General features: G+C 40.4%; 2 long non-coding RNA genes across 3 annotated transcripts in view; one reads left to right on the forward strand and one right to left on the reverse strand.

Annotated features, from left to right (window-relative positions):
* LOC124256946 overlaps positions 1–21,803 on the reverse strand; it is a 46,176-nt gene extending 24,373 nt beyond the window's left edge. Inside the window, exons 1-3 of one of the 2 annotated variants that reach the window (XR_006893142.1) lie at positions 21,622–21,803; positions 1,897–1,962; positions 1,424–1,477 (exon numbers count right to left, since the gene is read on the reverse strand). This is a non-coding gene — a long non-coding RNA (uncharacterized LOC124256946). Of the gene's footprint in view, positions 1–1,423; positions 1,478–1,896; positions 1,963–18,110; positions 18,182–21,621 lie in introns of those variants that run through there. The other variant, XR_006893141.1, reaches the window with a different exon arrangement.
* Positions 5,362–5,617, forward strand: LOC124256970. The gene is made up of 3 exons (XR_006893152.1): positions 5,362–5,402; positions 5,501–5,523; positions 5,596–5,617. It is a non-coding gene; the product is annotated as an uncharacterized LOC124256970 (long non-coding RNA).
* Positions 21,804–23,517: the final 1,714 nt, after the last annotated feature.

Raw genomic sequence — 23,517 nt, forward strand, 5'->3', positions numbered from 1 at the left:
ATATTATGGTATTTCTCCGTTTGGAATTGAAATTCTCTCAATATAAAGGAAAGACGCTACCCTCATGAAAGTGGTAAAATGTGTGCCACCTGTTTCCTGAGGTAGGGCGGTATTTACTCGATTTGCACTAGTTCGCCCTCATATCTCAACAAACACCCTCACTAACAGACATAACACACTCCCATGACTAACACATGTTTATATTTGACTTAGTGGATGCTATAATACATAAAGCTATCAATGGACACACGTATTGCTTTTTATGTTAAATTCAAAAACAGATTTAACTGATTTAATCTGATAGGTTAGGAACCCTTTAACTATTTTAAGTCGTATTTGAATAGATCAGAGTTCCATCCCTGCTCCAAAAATAGCAAATGGGTGGTTTCAGAATGAATGGCCCTGACAAAGTCATCTGGACACCAACTAGGCCCCTATACTTTATGCTCGTTACTTGAAGTCACTACATCGAGGAAGCAACTTCGACCACTGTGAATAGACTGCATGCGGATACCTCAAAGAGAGGTGGGACTGGACGATCCTAAAGCACAAACTATGTGTGGCTTTACACCTTTTCAACCCGCGCGTTTGTTCCGTTGAAGCCCTGGTCTGTTTTAATTGATAACCCACCGAGACACACAAGGCTAATTGCTCAAAATGTTGTAGTATGTATGCCACAACGCATAGCATCAGAGGCATCATGTCTCGTGTTGTACTTCCGCACCAAGTGTGTATGTTCGTGCGTGTGTGTGTAGGTGTGTATGCGTGCGTGTTCTCAAAAAAATAGATGATACAACTCATGGATAGAGCAGACGGAATAGCAGATGTAACGGTATCAACATGACACATAAAGCCATCAGTGACAATAGTATTACTATTTTACTGCATTCAATGTAGGTTTAACTATAGCAATGCGAAAGAATCGGGTTCCTTGAACTTTTCATGATTAGTGTATAGTATGGTATGGAAATAATCAGACTGCATACTAACTACCAGCTCGTCGATTGTAGAACGTAGGTGGATACCCTGTATCGAGACTAGACTAAAGGAAATCGACTCACCCAGAAAGTTAGGCTCGTCATATTGATAAATAGTATATACCGTCTCACCTTTTTCAACTGTCAGGTCTGTTTAAATTGATATCCCTTCGAGCTGGGTTAATTGCTAAACCTACCATAGTCAAAATGCCAATAGGCGTGATATCAAATGTATCATAATTAATATGTATGTTTGGGAGTAGTGACATGTACTTCACTCACACTTTATCCCGATTGTCCAGACTTCACCACGTCTCTGTTTAGAGACTATTGTTGTCCACCTTAACTACAGCATCTGCTGACGGACGAATACAGTCGTCCTGCTATCTGTGTCTGCAGACAAGTTACAGACAACTCATTCCTTCACTGACGGATGCGGTACTCACCAAGTATTCTTCTAATGCCTCCTTAGTAATCCTTCCTGTATACATCACACGGGACTGAAACACAGCAAGCACATCCTTGAATATCGACACGATGATCTTGTGCAGCAGTACTTACGAATCATTTCGGAACATGCTAATAAACCGAATATATTGATGTTTCATGTCAGCACATGATAATTAATCACATGTTTCAATGTTGAACTTCATTGGTGTTTAGTATAAGTGATAATGTGTGTGGAACTGAGCAAGAGGGATGTGATGTTATCCATCAACCAAGTCATTTAGATTCTCCTTTGAAGGAGATAGTTTTTTTTATATCTCTTTTTGTTTCATCTGCAGTTAATTTCCACCGCAATATATTGTCACACAAAACACAAACATATTCATTGATTACATGAATTCATTTATCATAGTGTGTTTTATGGAAAAATTCCCCAACGACAGGTATTGTAACAAGTTCTCAATGCTCATACCTGTGTAGTACTCCCGTCCTCCATGTTATTCCCTCGAACAGTTCACCTGCCTGGACTCATGATGGACTCAATTCCGAAGGAAGATGAACAATGTGAGAATACATATTGGTATCATAACACACTTGGTAGGGTAGTGATCGAGACGTAAGCTGGTTGGCCATTTTAGGACAGGTAATAATTACACGCAACTGACAATGCCGTAAATGTCACACGTCAACATACACTGTTCACTCAGGGTTACCATGAAAACAGAATATCTTCTAAAAATGTCATTCTAATCTATTCAATACTTGCTGAGGCAGTAATTTGTCTGCTCTTCTTTAGATATTGCTCTTCTTAATTATATGCTCAGTTTACGCAATGTCACATAATCTGTACAGAAACATATTTCACCATTACAAACATGGACATTTCCAACAACATGGTGTAATGAGAGAAGAAGCTTTCAGTATTAAGATAGTGGTTAGTCTCGTATGACGGGGTGTCAGTATTAAGATAGTGGTTAGACTTATGTGACGGGGCATCAGTATTAAGAAAGTGGCTAGTCTCATGTGGCGGGGTATCACTATTAAGAAAGCTATAGTCTTATGTGACGGGTATCAGTATTAAGAAAGTGGCTAGTCTCATGTGACATGGTATCAGTACTGAGCTAAATGTGTCTCCCCTATGTTGATGTACCACTACTGGACTGGCGTTTGCTATTTCCAGCGCCCATCCTTACATGTGATTGTCAGTATTATGGTTGGGATATGGACGATAAGCAAGTATATACTACACTGACCACATGTTTTTCAAGCTACAACACATGCCACGGGTTATTCTCCAAGCTTCCTAAGTTCTCACATTCTAATATCAGGTGTTTGTCGCGTCTGTGTTTAAATATATAATCTGAATTTGATTGGATTCGATTCACAACCAATAAGTACTCTCTCCGATGATATTGATATTTAAACAACATTTATATACCAGCATCTTACATCATATTACATCTCGCTTGTGCTGGAACTGAACTGAACTTTTTACACCCCGGCCGCGTTCTGCAGCATTAGAGGTTCACGTTTACATCATATCTATATTGCAACTACTTTATGATACATTAATGTATGATACACCAAATAGCAATATGTATGTCAGGGTAGAAGATTGCGATATCGTAGAATCGGATGTTCTACTAGTAGTGATTGCAATCGAGTCTCTACTAGTAGAGAATGCGATCGGAGTATCTACTGGTAGAATCTCAATCTTACCAGTGGAGATTGCATTGTGATTATATAGAATAACCTACACAATCGCAATCTCTACCAACAGAAGCTCAAATATGATCATACTAGTAGATATTGAAATTCTACACTTATGCAAGCAAGTAAATATTTAAAATATTACAGTGAGATGTGTAATCTCTTCTCTCCAACATCTCAAAGTCTGAGACTCTCAGTTAAAAGTAGGAAGTTCATTCAGATGTAATTTCTCAACTAATGATCAGTAAGCGTTAGAAAGATATAGCTTTCCACACAATCTGTTCCCCCTAAAAAAATACATTATATATATATATATGGGGGTACCCAACACACACACACACACACACACACACACTTTATATATATATTGGTCTTTGCTTGATTTCATGATACACAAGATGTAATATTTTGATACATGTTGTGAATAACCTTAAACGTTTTCCGGTTGTTGTTTGATATTAATTTATCATAGTCCCCAACGCCAGACGGTGACAAAGGCTTGTTGGAAATCAATGAAGGCACAATATAATTTCTTTGTTCTAGTTTTCAGGATTCCAAAAAAGATGATAAAAAACATTGTCCAAATCCAGCTTGTGCTTCAGATAAAATTGTAGCAGATTCCTGGAAATCTGTGAGGACTATTGTTTTAAAATAAATATAATTTCACGAAACGGCTCAAAAGTGTAATATGTGTAACATTTTCCAGCATTTTTGGATCACCTTTGTGTTTATTGACTGGCATTAATAGTCCATTTAACCAACTTTCTGGGCACCTCCCCGTGCCGTAAGTTTTGCATAAATTATATCACTGGTCGAAGAAATATACTCCTTTATGACATCACCAGGTCTAGCAGCGTTATCATTTTTCAGTTTATCTGCCTGCTTGTTCACTTGATCCTGTCTGAACGACTGGCTGTGTTGGTGATTCCTATGCACCTCACTGAAGCAAGTGCAGTTGGTTTATCTTGTTGCTATAAATAGATCCACGTTGGATCTATGACGTAACACTCATACGCGCTGGTTAATCTTCTGATACACCTGCCTATATTGTTACCTCCCTTTGTATCATACGATACTCTTCATTTGTGTTTTGCAAAATGGCATTATATCAATATCCGAAATGCGGTTTGCGTCATATAACTTAGAAAACGGCACTATAGCCAGTGAATCAAGTGTGTAGATGTGTATGATTGTGTCATTTCAGAACAGAACAATAAGGTCAGCAAAACCATAAGCTGAGATAGAGCCCAATCTTTGCATCGTGTCAGAGGTAGGGCTCTATGTTTACACATGATCACGTTGGGTCATATCTGATCTTACACCACAAGACAGAACGATGTCAGTCAATAAGATTATTGCTGCTGTGAGCCTCCTACAGTCTCCTAATATGTCAACACTAACAGATAAACAGAATCTTCACTAAATGAATTATGTTTGATGTCCGACATGAAATTAGTAATGTTGGCGCATAATTTAAAAAGCAGTGTAAGTTTATCGATTGTCTCATCTCAAACTGTGCATACGTTATGTTTTGTTGTCATGTTAATATTTTTCAATATTGGGAATACATGCCTATTTCTACCGAATATCGTGTTTGAACCAGAAGCACTTGAAAGTTACGACAGTTCACAATTGACATTGATCAGGTTCTAGTGCGGTAGATTAATCCTGCCGCTTGCGAGACGTCACGTGACTAGCATTCAACTCGGTATGCTTGCACTGCATTTCACTGCATGTGACACACATCTTGCCAGGGAGATTAACCACCACACGCAATGTCTCACTGTCATTGTCAGACATACGTAATACAAACACGTTATAAGTTTGGTCACATTGTGATCCCTGAATAAGTCGCTACTTTGGAATATTCGTGATAACGCTAAACAGTCTTAAACGCAAGAAGCACACACAATAGTTTAGAGTAATGCTATTATGTGTCTACCTACCTAGAGTTGCCCAGAATAACATACAAAACACACAGGTATATCCTTGTATGACCACAGTGTATGTCCTGTGTCTACCCAGACATGAGTCTACCTACCTAGAGTTGCCCAGAATAACACATAAAACACACAGGTATATCCTTGTATGACCACAGTGTATGTCCTGTGTCCACCCAGACATGTATCTACCTACCAAGAGTTGCCCAGAATAACACACAAAACACACAGGTATATCCTTGTATGACCACAGTGTATGTCCTGTGTCTACCCAGACATGTGTCTACCTACCTAGAGTTGCCCAGAATAACACACACAAAACACACGGGTATATCCTTGTATGACCACAGTGTATGTCCTGTGTCTACCCAGACATGTGTCTACCTACCTAGAGTTGCCCAGAATAACACACACAAAACCACACAGGTATATCCTTGTATGACCACAGTGTATGTCCTGTGTCCACCCAGACATGTGTCTACCTACCTAGAGTTGCCCAGAATAACACACAAAACACACAGGTATATCCTTGTATGACCACAGTGTATGTCCTGTGTCCTCCCAGACATGTATCTACCTACCTAGAGTTGCCCAGAATAACAAAAAACACACAGGTATGTCCTTGTATGCCCGGAGTGCACCAAGCTGTGTGTCTCCTGTTGTGAATCTGTATCTCTGTGTGGGCTGTCTATATACAACCCGGAAGTTATATCACTGATGGCTAACCTGGTGCTACAATTAAATCCACGTTGGACCAATGACCGAAGTCTCACAACTTCACTGGTTAATCTTTCACTCAGGTTTGCCTATGAGCATCAATTTATTCACGTTGAGAAATACTTCTGTGAATGTTTTTGCCATAAATATTTCACTGTTTTCATTGTTATTTAACGGAATTTATCATTTAAAGGAATTTATCATCGTGGAAGCTTCCTGTAACAATGTTTCAGCAATACTAGGAAGAAAGACACCTGGGGCGAGCTCAATAATTCTAAACATGAGGGAATGGAACATGCGTCCAGTCACAGGGTTGCACATTTACAATGAACAACATTGTCAGTACATTTGAGGTCGAAGTGTGTGACTTGCCTGGATATTCCATCAAGGAAGCTTTATCTTACTGCTATAAATACATCCACGTTGGTACAACGTTCGTCTCATAACCGTTGTGAATAGATATGCTCATGGCAATTCCTGCTTCCACGCTGGACCGTTATATGAACAATGTTCTACGCATTCATACTGAGTCATAGCAGTGATAGTTTCAAACCGATGTCTTAGTTACAGGCAAATTTATGTATTTGGCACAAAGTGTTAAAATGCTATGCTTGGAATTAAGGAAACAGGACAAAGATTTGCTCGCCTCGGATCACACTGCAGCATAGTATATAATTCAGTTGACTATCTCAGTACAAAGGGTCACACAAGCTCACATGTACACGCACGCTCATACATGGACACTGAGGTATGTGAGGTTGTTTGTGATGTCAAATCTCGACTCATGTTATTGACAGAGAGCAAATGCTTTATCAGGGTATATCACATTTAAACTCAGCTATTGGGTTTCGAATTCTACCTCAACAAGGGACATAACTTGTGTCTGTTCTAAAGGCTCCTGTCACTGGCTCGGCCGCAACAGGTTAATCTTGTAGGTAAATACCACAACGTCAGTGGGTTTAACCAGGATACTATAAATAGATCATGTACGTCACTGCACTGTACAGCAGATTAATCTTCAGTCGTTTTAAAATACTGCATATTACGACTATCGTATGTCTGAAAAGTACAGTTGCTATGGAAACAAACAGCATGCAGGCATAAGTACATGAATCCTGAAGTGTGTTTGTTTTCAAAATATCACGCTATCTCAACAGCACAATTATATGGGAAATGGAAATAAAGGTAGTATTAAACCAGAGACCATGACGCTGTATATATCGTATAAACACACTCACGAACAGCAACCGTCTGATGCGCTGTATATATCGTCAGATGCATTATTTTATTCCAATTGACGCCAGTGATATAGTTCAATCTTCTCTGCCTGCTTCTATAATTATTGATGTATCATATATTATTAGATTTCTTGGGGATATAGTCTCAATCTTTGAAGCCATCTTCGTTATACAAGTGATTTTTTCTCAATCATGTTGTTATTAAATATCAAGCCAAAACACTCTCAACATTTGAATTTGAACTCTTACACAGCAGAGGTCATTCTTTAGATGCAACGTTCTTTGTATCAATCAATACTACTCAGCTGGATTATGCGACTGATGGTAAGTATTAGTACACAATATTGAAGTTTAGGTTCCAATATTCAAGTTATCATCAGACGACACAATATCTGGCAAACAGATTCAGCAGATGTTACGGGTGTGGTGTTTCACGGAGGATACCGTCAGATTAACCCTTGTCAGTACAGATTCAGCAGATGTTACGGGTGTGGTGTTTCACGGAGGATACCGTCAGATTAACTCTTGTCGGTACAGATTCAGCAGATGTTACGGGTGTGGTGTTTCACGGAAGATGCCGTCAGATTAACCCTTGTCGAAGGTGGTGATATACGTGTACATATTTATACTTGTTTTATACATGATATTAAACTGAGGTTAAACCTGTTTCGTCTGATTGTCAACAGTGGGAAATCTTTGGCACTGACGTTTAATGCTAATGATAAGAATACGATGGTGCTTAAGCATCTTAAGCAAGTCACATGACAAAACTCAAAACCCTTAAATTGACATGATATATTATCTGGGGCTCACTACAGCTGATATTTGCCCATGGTTTATAAATTACTGGTGGCGTTGACAGTCTATGAAGAAACCTTATAATGATGAATAATATGAAGGAAATAGCCAGGGCTCTCTGAATGTATCACAATAAAACAACACAATAACAGAAGACAATCTGTCTACAGTTTTTGGTAACATCTGCTAGGCTTACAATGGAAGCGTTGACATGATATTTATAGAAGGATACCCTGGTACATTATGAATCATGCGCTGAAACATCAGTACATTTCCACATGTTCGTTTATTAAATATATCGTGTAACACCAGTGTCTGGTAGGGCAGATTCATCCTGACAATTCCCGTCACGACGGAACATACATAGAGGTGATGTAAGTTTGAAGCATTCGTCATCATGGTGTTATAGTCATCGCAGGAGTCAAGAATCATGTGACTAGCACGTGAAGTGACGTGTCTACACTACAGCATTGTGCATTTCAACACACACACACACACACACACACACACACACACACACACACACACACACACACACACACAAAAACAACAACAAACAAACACACACAGACACACACACAAATCAAAAACAAAAAAAACCAACCCAAAACAACAAGCAAACAAACACACACTCGCTCTCACACACACTCTCTCACACACTCTCACGCTCACTCTCTCTCACACACACTCACACACTCTCTCTCACACAGACGCACGCACACACATACACACACACTCCTATCATATCCGTCACTGAGTGTTCTATTGTCAATGAATTCAGATGTGAAACATATCAAAGTGTAATCTAAACTATAACGCATGTTACATAATTTGACCACTTTCTAAAATGTCATTGTGTAATCATATGAAGCATATCGGTTAGGTGATGCAGATTGAGATCCCTCATTAAAATTGTTTAGGTCTGGTAGTTGTTTAACACCGCACACAGCAATATTCCAGCTTTATGGCGACCGTCTGTAAATAATCCAGTTTGGACCAGACAATCCAGTGATGAACAGCGTTAGTGTCGATCTGCGTATCTGGGATACGATAACGTGTGTCAACAAAGTCAGCGAGCCTGATCACCCGATCCCGTTAGTCGCCTCTTATGACAAGCATGGGTTACTAAAGGCCAATTCTAGCAGTCACTGTTGGATTGGAAGTGCCTTAAAGGATTGTGCTATTTATTATATTTATGTTCAACCAAAGTAGAACCTCAGCAATGTGTACATTATTTCATACCAGCATTGCATATGCTGGTTAAACTTGTACTATAAATACACCCACGTAACTGGGACAACCCACAATGCTATAAATAGATAGTTTGCTTCACTGCCCTGCACAAAGGATTAATCCTCGTGTTGCGTTAGCACTGAGTTATCTCCCCTAGCGAATATCTGAATACTGAAGTTGTTATGGAAACAAATAACCACAGTCATTAACATGTGAATCCAGAAGTGCGTTTGTTGCCAAAATATTATCTGAATCCGAAGGCATTTTATGTAGCAAATAAGACGTATGTATGAACTCACACATGGACGGTACCAGTGACATGCGTGGCGGGGCTATCCTGTGGCTAGAAATAGTTCCAGGATGGTCTCCTGACCTGACGCTGATAAATACAAACTTGGTTCTTCTTCACATGCATATTTCTAATCGTCAGTTACTTTCATATCAATTATAAGTCTTCGGTGGGTTTATGTCGTTGATATCTAGAATTCTTGAGTGTGTGTGAGTAAGTTTAGTTTTACGCCGCTTTTAGCAATATTCCAGCAACATCACGGCTGGGGACAACAGAAATGGCATTCACACATTGTACCCATTGGGGAATCGAACCCCAGTCTTCGGCGTGAGGAGCGAACGCTTTAACCACTAGACTACCTCCACCGCCCAGAGAATAAGTATCTGAATTAAACCTTGCAATACATAAGTTTACTGTACCCCCCTCTGGTGAACAGATTCTATACATGTTGTGGGTCTGGTGCTTCAGCAATAACAATAATGTACTTTACAGAGAAATTGTAATCCCAAATTTAACATATGCTACATTTGACCACTTTCTAAATGGCAATGTGTATTTCACTAACAATACCGTCAGGTCAACCTTTGACGAAGGTGGTGCTGTATGTTTACACACTTACACCGTTTTACAAGAAATATCTCCCATTAAAACAGTAGTTTAGTGTGTTTCTAAGGATAGTCAACACTCTCACGTGGAAGAGTATCCTAGCTATTTTGTACACTTGTATTAAACAGTCGCATGAAAATAGTCAGGCGTTGAAGTGACACTGGCGCTTTAGAAACAGTAACCTTACACAGATGAGTGAGTGAGGGGGTTTTACGCTGCTTTTAGCAATATTCCAGCAACATCACGACGGGGGACTCCAGAAATGGGCTTCACACAATGTAAATGTACCCATGTGGGGAATCGAACCTGTGTTTTCGGCGTGACGAGTGAATTCTTTAACAACTGGGTTATCCCACCGCCCCATACACTGATGAATAATATGAAGAAAAATATAGAATTATGTTTTAATGAACTACCTTGAAACAGACCCGTAGTAGAAAGAGTTTTATGTTCTAAGAGCACGATAGAAGAGAGCAGGACTTTAAGTTCTAATAACATCTGCCAAGCTTGCTCTGGAAGTATTTACATGACACTGACAGAACTATACATTTAACGACTCCTGCTTTACATATTAGCAGTCCATGTGCTGATGTATGTCTACTGAATGTGTTATGAACATTACATAAGGTTAACAGTTGACAGCCTCCTCAATACCTTGTGACCAGTTCCTGGCAGGGCAGGTTAATCTCATGACACTTGTGTGACGCTGATACTGACTGTTTGTGTAGCCAGGGAGAGTAACCGCCATATATGATATATTTGACAAGTCCAATTGTGAATGATTGTTATTCCTGAATAATTCATTACTGTGGAGTATTCTTGTACAGTCATAATCTTTCTACAACAAGCAAATAGTTGTTATCGATTAATGTTATTGTGTGTCTACCTACCTAGAGTTGTCCAGAATAACACACAAAACACACACTGGTATGTCCTTGTATGACCACAGTGTATGTCCTTGTATGACCACAGTGTATGTCCTTGTATGATCACAGGTATGTCCAGTGTCCACCCAGCTATGTGTCTCCACGTCTTGTGTGCCTGGGACTATGCGTGGGCTGTATATAAACAACCCGGAAGTTATATCACTGCTGGTTAACCTGATGCTAAAAATAGATCCACGTTGGACCACTGGCTGTAGTCTCACGACAACACTGGTTAATCTTTCACTCAGGTTATTCACGTTGAGACATTCTTCTGTGAATGTGTTATAGACTTTCTACTGTGTCCCCTGTTATTTAAATAAATTTAATAACCCTGGTTAGTAAGTTTTCGTTGGAACTTCTTTTAACAATTTTCCAGCAATATCAGGGTGGGCGACACCAGGGGTGAGCCCAATGGTTGTGCACGTGTGGAAATCGAACATGGGCAGGGGCGTAGCTACCATTGTAAAAAAATCCGGGCATACACGTGATTTCGAAAAGGAAAGTTGGGCAAGCCCTCAATACTATAAACATAAAGCTTTGCAACCTATCGGGCTTACACGAATAAAATGGCTGACGGGTCCAGTCATGGACTTGCACATTTACAATGAACGACATTACATTGTGTGCCTGAATCCTGGTATGGGCTGTCTATATTCTACCAGGAAGTTATATCCCTGCTGGTTAACCTGATGCTAAAGATATATCCACGCTGGCCAGTCTCACAACAACACTGGTTAATCACTGACTACAGTTACCGTGTAAGCATAGTTTACTCACTGTGAGAAATGTCAGATCTTTTACTATGGAGGTGCCACTGGGCTTAGTGAGATAGTGTTCAGTCTCCTCCTTACAATGTTCCCGCAATATCAGGGCGGGCGACACCAGGGTTGAGCTCAATGGTTGTACACGTGAGGGAATCGAACAAGGGTCCAGTCACAGAGTTTAACATTTATCATGATTAATAACATTTCACGGTACACACACTTAAAATATGTGACTTTTCGGGCATTCCGTGGAGCTGATTAATAAACTGTTGAAAATTTGTTCAGCTATATTAGGATCTCCAGCCTTCCTCAGCACACGACATACATAAATCTCCTAACAGCTCAAGTGCCTCTCCTGAATGATCCGACTGTGGCTGGTTAATCTTGGACAGTAGATACACCCGCAATGCTATAAATAGATAGTTTACGTCACTGTAGCGTTCATGATAAAATATTATTACAAAGACACATTCATGTGTTATGTTGTGAGTGAGTATGGTTTTATGCCACTTTAAGCAATTTTCCAACAATATCACTTGAAATGCATGGGCTTCACACACTGTACCTATGTGGGAAATCGAACCCAGGTCTTTGGCGTGACGAGCAAACGCTTTAACTACTGGGCTACCCCACCACCCCTTTGAGTGGTATATAAGAGTGTGTATAAAGACATATATTGACAGAACCAGAAACATGTACCCTGATCGATAATGACCCTACAGATCCTCTCTTCAGCTATATTGTGAATTGATTTTCCATTGAAAATAAAACCTGTCAACAAAAGACAGTAAAACAACTAGATGATAAGATGCTCTTGAAAGTAACCCTGTGCCCCTGTACCCCTGTGTTATTGAATATACCAGTATAACAGTAAAATAACAGGCTGCCATGATGGAATCCTCTCAGGACTGTTCCTAATGTTCATGCCAACTAGGTGTTGTTTTATTTCTCCTATAACAACCCTTAGCAAAGTCTGAGTTTTGAAACGTGCTTGGAAGTACATACCAAAACACGGTCAGTGTCCCCACTTTCCTTGTAAAACGTGAACTTACATAGCCCCTCTCTACAATATCTTGTAACCAGTTTCTAGTAGGAAAGATTAACCCTGCCGCTTGTGTAAAGTCACGTTGTAAGCATATCATGTGACTTGCACTTCAACGCTGCAATGCTTGTGACATGCGAGTGATCATGAAGATTAACCACCATCTATGACACGAAATGTCTGATCATGAATGAGCAAGTGATGTAGGTTTGGACACAGATTGTAATCCCTGAACAAGTCATCAAGGTTCAATATTCGTGATAACAGTCTTGAATCATGTGAACTGAGATGTCTACACTGCATCATCCTGCATTTTGCACAAACGCATACACTAACACACACACAGACACTCTCACGCTAACATAGACACAGACACACACCCGTTAACACTAACACACTAACACACACCAAACACACCCTAAAACAAGGCCAGAAATGTTGGAAAATGCTTTTTGGCAATTATTTGATAAAGGTTGATATTTCAGATTCAAAATTCATACTGTTTTTTATTCATACCACCTCGACCTAATACGGCATATGAGTATCACGATGTACCCTTCCCTGATCATAATGATTACTCGTAAAATATCGAAACACTTAGAACAATTCCATGGCAGAGACACTTCAAAGAAACAGACTATACTGTGACCCACCTGGCAGGCACACAGGGTGCCAGCGTTATGTAACGCACTGGCAGTGCATGTCAGGGACCGTTTAATTAGTTGAGGCTATATTAATGATTATAGTCTGTATATTCAAAACTACAGTTTGTACTTCGAAAAATTTCAAAACGTCAAAATTTCCACCTGTGAAGTCACCCCTCAAGTGCATTGTGTCATCTGAGCTTTAATATCCAACTAGGGGAGTCGTACATGTATCATATATGTGCTTTTATCTTGTGTCAAATTCATCATATTGATGTTGAAGCCGAAAAGCATTTTCCAAGCATTACTGGCCTTACTATAACACGCTCTAACACACACCAACACACGCTCTAACACACCAACACACTGACACATACACACTTGGCGAGATTAACCATCATATTCGACACTAAGTGCCCTACTGTGAATGAATACAGATGTGAAACATACCACTTAGGTCATACAGAATGTGATCCCTCATGGAATAGCTGCTGTAAAATAATCATGATAGCACCCAGTAAACGCATGCATGGTCTTCTCAGCCTTCTTGTTTATACAAATGATTCTTCTCAGTCATATGTTATTAAATTTCCAACCAAAACACTCTCAACATTTGAACTTTGCTAATGTGCTAATGTGCACAGAGAGACTAATCTTAAGGCTATGTGTAGATCAACGTCGGTCCTTTGACATGACTCATACAGAGCAGGGGTCATTCTTCAGATACATCGTTCTTTCTATCAATCAATACTACTCAGCTGAATTATGCCACTGATGTTAGGTATTAATACACAATATTGAATTTTAGTTTCCAATATTCAAGTTATCATCAAACGACACAATATCTGGCAAACAGATTGAGCAGATGTTACGGGTGTGGTGCTTCACGGAGGATACCGTCAGATTAACCCTTGTCGGTACAGATTCAGCAGATGTTACGGGTGTGGTGCTTCACGGAGGATACCGTCAGATTAACTCTTGTCGGTACAGATTCAGCAGATATTACGGGTGTGGTGTTTCACTGAGGATACCGTCAGATTAACTCTTGTCGAAGGTGGTGATACACGTGTACGCATTTACCCTTGTTTTATACATGATATTAAACCGAGGTTTTCCTGTTTCCTATGATTGTCAACAATGGGGAATCTTTGGCACAACGTTTCATGCTAATATAAGAATATGCTGGTGCTTAAGCATCTTAAGTAAGTCACATGAAAAAATTCAAAACCCTTAAATGGACATGCTATTTTATCTTTGATATCTGGGGTTGACTACAGCTGATATTTGCCAATGGTTAATGAATTGCTGGTGGCGTTGACTGTCTATGAAGAAATGGTATAGTGATGAATAATATGAAGGAAATAGGCATTACTATCTGAATGTACCATAATAAAACAACACAATAATAGAAGACAACCTGTCTACACTTTTTGTAAACATCTGCCAGACTTACAATGGAAGTATTTGCATGATACTGATAGAAAGATACCCTCGTACATTATGAATCATACATATGCACATGTTCGTTTACTGAATGTGTTAGAACCACTTGTTACATTTGACAGTCTCCTCGGTACCTTGTAACCAGTTTCTGGTAGGGCAGATTAATCCTGACAATTCCCGTCACGAAGGAACATACATAGAAGTGACATGTCACATGTGACAAGCACATGAAGTGACATGTCTACATTACAGCATGGTGCATTTCTACACAAACGAACAAACACACACACACACACACACAAACATAAACTAACACACATACAAACACACACACAAACACACAAACTAACACACGCACACTTGGCGAGGGACATTTACTATCAAATGCGACACCACTGAGTGTTCCATTGTGAATGAATTTAGGTATAAAACGTATCAGGTCACACAGATTGTGATCCCTCATTAAGTTGTTTTGGTCTGGTTGTTGTTTTACGCCGCACACAGCAATAATCCAGCTTTATGGCGACCGTCTGTAAATAATCCAGTTTGGACCAGACAATCAAGTGATGAACAGCATGAGCATCGATCTGCGCAATTGGGAACCGATGACATGAGTCAACTCAGTCAGCGAGCCTGACCACCCGATCCCGTTAGTCGCCTCTTATGACAAGCATGGGTTACTGAAGACCAGTTCTAACCCGGATCTTCACGGATAGCATTATCTACTGACGCCAGCAGTCGTTGTGGGATTTGAAGTGCCTTAAAGGATTGTGCTATTTATTACATTTATGTTCAACAAAAGTAGAACCTCAGCAATGTGTAAATTATTTTATACCAGCATTGCATATGCTGGTTTATCTTGTACTATAAATACACCCACGTAACTGGGACAACCAACAATGCTTTAAATATATAGTTTGCGTCACTGCCCTGCACAGAGGATTAATCCTCGTGTTGCGTTAGCACTAAATTATCTCCCCTAGCGAATATCTGAATACTGAAGTTGTTATGGAAACAAATAACCATAGTGATTAACATGTGAATCCAGAAGTGCGTTTGTTGCCAAAATATTATTTCAACCCAAAGGCATTTAATGTAGCAAATACGACGTATGTACAAACACACACATGGACAGTACCAGTGACATGCATGGCGGTGCTATCTTGTGGCTAGAAATAGTTCCAGGATGGTCTCCTGAATTGCCGCTGATGAATACAAACTTGGTTCTTCTTCACATGCATCTTTCTAATCGTCAGTTACCTTTATATCAATTATAAGTCTTCCGTGGGTTATGCCATCGATATCAAGAATTATTGAGTGAGTGTGAGTGAGTTTAATTTTACGCCATTTTTTACCAATGTTCCAGCATCATCACAGCGGGGGACACAAGAAATTGGATGCACAAATTGTACCCACTGGGGAATCGAACCCCAGTCTTAGGCGTGAGGAGCGAACGCTTGAACCAATAGACTACCACCACCTCCCCTAGAATTAGCATCTGAATTAAGCCTTGCTGTACCCCCTCTGGTGAACAGATTCTGTAAATGTCGTGGGTCTGGTGTTTCAGCACTAACAATACCGTCAGGTCAACCCTTGGCGAAGGTGGTGCTATATGTTTACACATTTTAAGGAGAGTCAACAATCTCACGTGCAAGTGAGTGAGTTGGGTTTTACGCCACTTTTAGCAATATTCCAGCAACATCACGACCGGGGACACCAGAAATGGGCTTCACACAATGTAAATGTAGACGAGTGACGAGTGAATGCTTTAACCACTGGGCTACCCCACCGCCCCATACACTGATGAATAATCTGAAGAAACATATAGCATTATGTTTTAATGTATCATCTTGAAACAGCCCCGTAGTAGAAAGTGTTTTATCTTCTAAGAGCACGATAGAAGAGAGCATGAATTTAAGTTCTAATAACATCTGCCTAGCTTACAATGGAAGTATGTACATGACACTGATAGAAAGATACATTTAACGACTCATGCTTTTAAACATTAGCAGTTTCTACTGAATGTGTTATGAACATCACATAAGGACAACAGTTGACAGTCTCCTCAATACCTTGTGACCGGTTTCTGGCAGGCCAGGTTAATCTCATGTGCTCATGTATGTCTACTGAATGTGTTATGAACATTACATAAGGACAACAGTTGACAGTCTCCTCAATACCTTGTGACCGGTTTCTGGCAGGCCAGGTTAATCTCATGTGCTGACGTATGTCTACTGAATGTGTTATGAACATTACATAAGGACAGCAGTTGACAGTCTCCTCAATACCTTGTGACCAGTTTCTGGCAGGCCAGGTTAATCTCATGTGCTGACGTATGTCTACTGAATGTGTTATGAACATTACATAAGGACAACAGTTGACAGTCTCCTCAATACCTACCTTGTGACCAGTTTCTGGCAGGTCAGGTTAATCTCATGTGCTGACGTATGTCTACTGAATGTGTTATGAACATTACATAAGGACAACAGTTGACAGTCTCCTCAATACCTTGTGACCAGTTTCTGGCAGGCCAGGTTAATCTCATGTGCTGACGTATGTCTACTGAATGTGTTATGAACATTACATAAGGACAACAGTTGACAGTCTCCTCAATACCTTGTGACCAGTTTCTGGCAGGCCAGGTTAATCTCATGTGCTGACGTATGTCTACTGAATGTGTTATGAACATTACATAAGGACAGCAGTTGACAGTCTCCTCAATACCTTGTGACCAGTTTCTGGCAGGTCAGGTTAATCTCATTTGCTGATGTATGTCTACTGAATGTGTTATGAACATTACATAAGGACAACAGTTGACAGTCTCCTCAATACCTTGTGACCAGTTTCTGGCAGGCCAGGTTAATCTCCTGACACTTGTGTGACGCTGATACTGACTGTAGGTTTGGTCAGTGAGAGTAACCACCATTTATGATACATAGAGAATTCTATAGAGAACAGAAATTCTATTTATCACCAAAAATATCGCTCTTCATTAGTTTTCAATCTCTGAACACGGTTCTGCCATTAGACTTGCAGTGCTGCGATGTGATAGCATTGTGACGACATCAAGTTTATTGTCAGGGTATTGTACAAAATCTACTGTCAAAATGATATCTCATAGGAGATTTCGTTTGATCTCACACAAGCGATATCTCCCGTTCTGGATGATAAATACATGTCCAGTTGTGAATGAAGATATATATATATATATGTAAGCTTTGTGACAGATTGCTATTCCTGAATAATTCATTACTGTGGAGTATTATTGAACAGTCATAATCTTTCTACAACAAGCAAATGGTAGCTATCGATTAATGTTATTGTGTGTCTACCTACCTAGAGTTGCCCAGAATAACACACAAAATACACAGGTATGTCCTTGTATGACCACTGTGTATGTCCAGTGTCCACCCAGCTATGTGTCTTCACGTGTTGTGTGCCTGGGTCTCTGTGTGGGCTGTCTATATACAACCAGGAAGTTATATCACTGGTTAACCTGATGCTAAAAATAGATCCACGTTGATCCAATCACAGAAGCCTCAGAGCTACACTGGTTAATCCTTCACTTAGGTTTGCCTATGAGCATCAAGTTATTCAAGTTTAGATATACTTCTATGAACGTATTGTTATAGAGTTTTCACTGTTTCCCCTGTTATTCGAATTAATTTAAGAACTGATTACCGAGTTTTCGAGGGAGCTTCTGCTAGCAACGATCAAGCAATATCAGGGCGGGTGACAACAGGGGGGAGCTCAATCGTTGAACACGTGAGGGAAGCGAACATGGATCCAGTCACAGAGTTGAGCATTTCCAATTAACAACATCGTCAGTACATTTGAGGTCGAAGTACTTCTTATGTGTGATTTCCAGGACATTCCACCATGAAGGTTAAACATACTCCTAAAAATACCTCCACGTTAGAACAACCGATGTGAATAGATGTGGCATTCTCTGCTTGTAAACACGTTGGACCGTTATGTGAGCATCAGGTTATTCACGTTGAGATATACGTCTGTGAATGTGTTGTTGTAGACTTTTCACTGTGTCCCCTGTTATTCAAATGAATTTAATAACCCTGACTATAGTTTGGCATGAAATGCATGTGGACCCGTTTTTTTGTAAATATCTCTTCATCCAATGACCCAATCGATCTCAAACTGTGCAAGTGGATCTTTGTCAGACAACCTAACCATATTGTAAATCACCGATTTTATGCATTTGTATTAAAGAATCTGTCTATGTAACTGTCAACAAAATAAACAGCAGAACACAGAATGCCTGCAGAGGGAGGGAGCCAATGACCTGTAACAGCGGCAGTGTTGGGTCATAAAGGTCAATGCACGTGCAGTTCCTGATAGTTACCTGTGCACTGCACAGCGATAGACCGTTTGGATCATTCACATTGACGACTTCTAGCTGTCATCATGAAAGCTTATTCAGGTGATGCTAAACGTTTCATTAGAAATGTGTTGAATTTTTTTTAAAAAGAGAGCAAACGTAGCAAACCGATGTATAAGGTGTCGGATAACCTAACCCTAAAAAACCGGGTCCACATGCATTTCATGCGAAACTATAGTGAGTTTCCGTGGGAGCTTCTCTTAACAATATTCCAGCAATAGCATGGCGAGTGACACCAGGGGTGAGATCAATGGTTGTAGACATGAAAGAATCGAACATTTGTACAGTCACAGAGTTTCACAGAGTTTAACATTTATCAAGATATACACATTTTTAGTACATTTGCCGGGACACCCACTTAAAATGTGTGACATGTCAGGACATTCCGTCAAGGTAGATTAATAAACTGCTGAAAATACACTCAGCTATTTCAGGGACACTATTCTACCTCAACACGCGACATGCTCAAGCGGGTCTCGTGAATGACTCGACTGGGGCTGGTTAATCTAGCGGGATAGATCCACCCGCGATGCTATAAATAGATAGTTTACGTCACGGTAGCGCACAGCGGATTAATCCTCGAGTCGTTTTTCTATGATTGTTTACTCTAGCGTACATCTGATTGATAAGGTTACCCAGCCACCATTGACAAGAGAATCATGGTGTGGGTGTTTGTTTACAATATATATTATCAATACAAAGACACATTTATGTGTGACTGAATATGGTTTTACGCCACTTTTAGCAATATTCCAGCAATGTAATGGCACATCTAAGTAATAAGCTTCTATGGAACATACCATGCAGTCATTAACAAAATATAATTCAAAGCAGCATTACAAAGGCACATCTTTGTGGTATATAATGAGTGAGTGAATATGGTTTCTAGCAATATTCGGGGGCGGTGGGGTAGCCTAGTGGTTAAAGCGTTGGCTCGTCACGCCGAAGACCCCGGTTTGAGTGATGTACCCCCGGTTCGATTCCCGCATGGGTACAATGTGTTAAGCCTATTTCTGGTGTCACCCGCCGTGATATTGCTGGAATATTGCTAAAAGCGGCGAAAAACTAAACTCAGTCAGTCAATCAGTCTAGCAATATTCCAGCAATATCAAGGCGGTTAGCACGAGAAATGAGCTTCACAGATACTACCTATGTGGGGAATCGAACCTTGGTCTTCGGCTTGACGAACACTTTAAGCAGTAGGTTAACCAACTTCCATTTATGTGGTATATAAGCGTTTTTTTAAATATATATTTAAAAAAAAGTATCCTTATCACGTGTAATCCTACAGATCCTCTTGAGTGAGTGAGTGAGTGAGTGAGTGAAATTTGAATCACGTCGGCAGTATTTAAACCATATCGTGGCTTGATTTTAAACAATACATTTCCAACTAAAACCTGTCAACAAAAGACAGTAAGACAACTATATGGTAACATCCTTGATGTTAGCCATGACCCCTGTGTTACTGAATATACAGGACGAAAGTAAAATAACACTCTGCCAAGGTTAAATCCTCTCAGGACTGTTCATAATGTTCATAACTGCTGCCAACTATGTGTTGTTTTATTTCTCTTAAAACAACCCTAAGCAACGTTTGAGTTTTGAAACGCGCTTGGATGCTTATACCAAAATACGGTCAGTGAAGTGGTGTACTCACTCGAAAATGTCCTTGCTTTCATTGTGCGGTTTAAACATGAAAACGTGCACTCGCATAGCCCCCTCTACATTATCTTGTTCCCAGTTTCTAGTACGAAAGATTAACCCTGACGCTTGTGTAAAGTCACGTGGTAGGCATATCATGTGACTTGCATTTCAACGCTGCACTGCTTGTGACATGCAACTGACTAGGAAGATTAACCACCTCTACGACACTGAATCTCTGGTCGTGAATGAACATACATATAAGTTTGGACACGGATTGTAATCCCTGAACATGTCATCACGGTTTAATATTCGGGATAACAGTCTACACACACACACACACGCACATTCACTAACACACACAGACAGACATACACAGACTAACATACACACATACAGACACACACCCATTAACATTAACACACACTCTAACACACACCACCGCAGGCTCTAACACACACCAACACACCTAACACACTAACACATACACACACACTTGGTGAGATTAACCATCATATTCGACACTAAGTGTCCTATTGTGAATGAATACAGATGTGATACATATCAATTAGGTCATACAGACAGTGATCCCTCATTGAAAAGCTAGCATTGGCGGATCCAGAGGGGGAAGGGGGTTGCGGCTTAAGATCACATTGAATATTTTTTTTTGCGTTGGCGGAGCCAATGGGGGGTTCAGGGGGTTCGAACCCCCTCCTTTCAAAATTCCTGGATCCGCCCATGGCTAGTGTAGAATAATCGTGGTAGCACCCAGTAAACATTGGACGGAGTAGTGGTGTAGTTGTTACCTACCTACAGTAGCCCAGAATAACACACAAACACACAGGTATATCCTCCTTGTATGATCACAGTCGCTGTCCGAGGTGTACCCGGCTATGTAGCGTCTGGTGTTCTGGGGCAAGGTTTCAACGTAGACGCTTTATGTACTACCCGGGAGTTATATCACTGCTGGTTAACCTGATACTAAAAATAGATCCACGCTGGACCAGTGTGTCACGTCTCACAACTCTGGTTAATCTTCCACTCCGGTTTGCCTATGGGCATGAAGTTACTCATGTTTAGATATAGTTTGGGGAAAATCTATTTTTTAGACGCTGTCGGGGAGTAAATATGTGTACATATATACTAACGGAAAAAAGTAACTGTGCATAACATAAAATTGCATGAAACAAAAGTTAAATGAAAAGTTGTAAAAATAACCTAAATTACCATGTGGTATGTTTGCATGAAAGTTGATATGACAATTCGGCTGATCCATCTAAGGAATCAGTTCCAGAATGTCAGTTTGACTGACCATGTCAGTTTGACTGACCATTCCTGGCTTACGTCCAATCAGTTCCAGGACTGCACGAAACCGACTGAGGGCACTCAATGTCCGGCCCTGACACCCAGCAAGACGCCCAATTCTACTGCAATGTCACCGACACCTCTTGCCTGGTACAGACAGTATCTATGACAAGATTGGGATGAAATTTTTGTTCACTGACGAGTCAAGATTTCATATGGACAGCTCAGATGGCAGGGCAAGGGTGTACAAACGACGAGGGGAACGGTATGCTGACTTTGCTCAACGTCGACAACTCCTCTTGCCTTCTTTAATCATTTAGTGTCGTCTATGCGTCGTCCTTGTCAAGCCTGCATCAACGCCAATGGTTGACACACAAGATACTGAATTTGTGACTTGACTTTTGACAGCACATCTCGTAAAGGGCGTATCAGGATGCTTAGAGTCAAATCATACAGATTTCGAAACTATTCTGTCAACGATTAAACAGTGATTAAGGAAAACACCACAAATCATGTTATTATCTTTTTGAATTAAATTGGTTTAACATCAAATACCGCACAGTTACTTTATTCCATCAGTGTACTACCCGCTGCTGGTTAATCTGATGCTAAAAATAGATCCACGTTCAATAAACGTCCCACTAGCACTGGTTAACCGTTGACTAAAAATGTCCCTGTGAACACCAAGTTACTCAGGCTCTGCCGATGTCTGATCTTCAGACATATTTTACTTAAATCACATTTTTTTCTACGTATCTTCCAGTGCGTTCATATGTATATGTATGGGTGAATTCCCTTTTTCTAACAATTTTGCCCGACGGAGTTCTGTCACACACGACAAAATCGTAAAAGCGTCCAGTCGCACAGTTGTTCATTCTCAACTGAGAAAAAACTGACTGGGCATTTTGTGGCGGCAGATTAATGGTGTTGCGATGAAGAGATTCACGTTGGTACAATGGTCAGCTCCTAGCGATGGTGAACCTTTGTGTCATGTCCTTCTTACAAACTGTATCCCAGTGTAATATGTTGATCACGAGTCACGACAGTCATACCTGAGTCAAACCAATACTTTAGTTACAGGTATAATAATACGTAATTGGTTGATGTTGCTGGACATTACAAGGTGATACTTTGTTCTCTGTGTGGCCCTGGGCGCCGTAATACTGCAGGACATTACAAGGTGATACTTGGTTCCCTGTGTGGCCCTGGGCCCAGTGATACTGCAGGACATTACAAGGTGGTACATGGTTCCCTGTGTGGCCCTGGGCCCAGTGATACTGCAGGACATTACAAGGCGATACTTGGTTCTATGTGTGGCCCTGGGCCTCGTGATACTGCAGGACATTACAAGGTGGTACTTGGTTCACTGTGTGGCCCTGGGCCTCGTGATACTGCAGGACA

This window comes from Haliotis rubra, unplaced genomic scaffold (genome assembly GCF_003918875.1).
Source record: "Haliotis rubra isolate DU_JTF1 unplaced genomic scaffold, ASM391887v1 Scf1167, whole genome shotgun sequence".
Lineage (NCBI taxonomy): Eukaryota > Metazoa > Mollusca > Gastropoda > Lepetellida > Haliotidae > Haliotis > Haliotis rubra.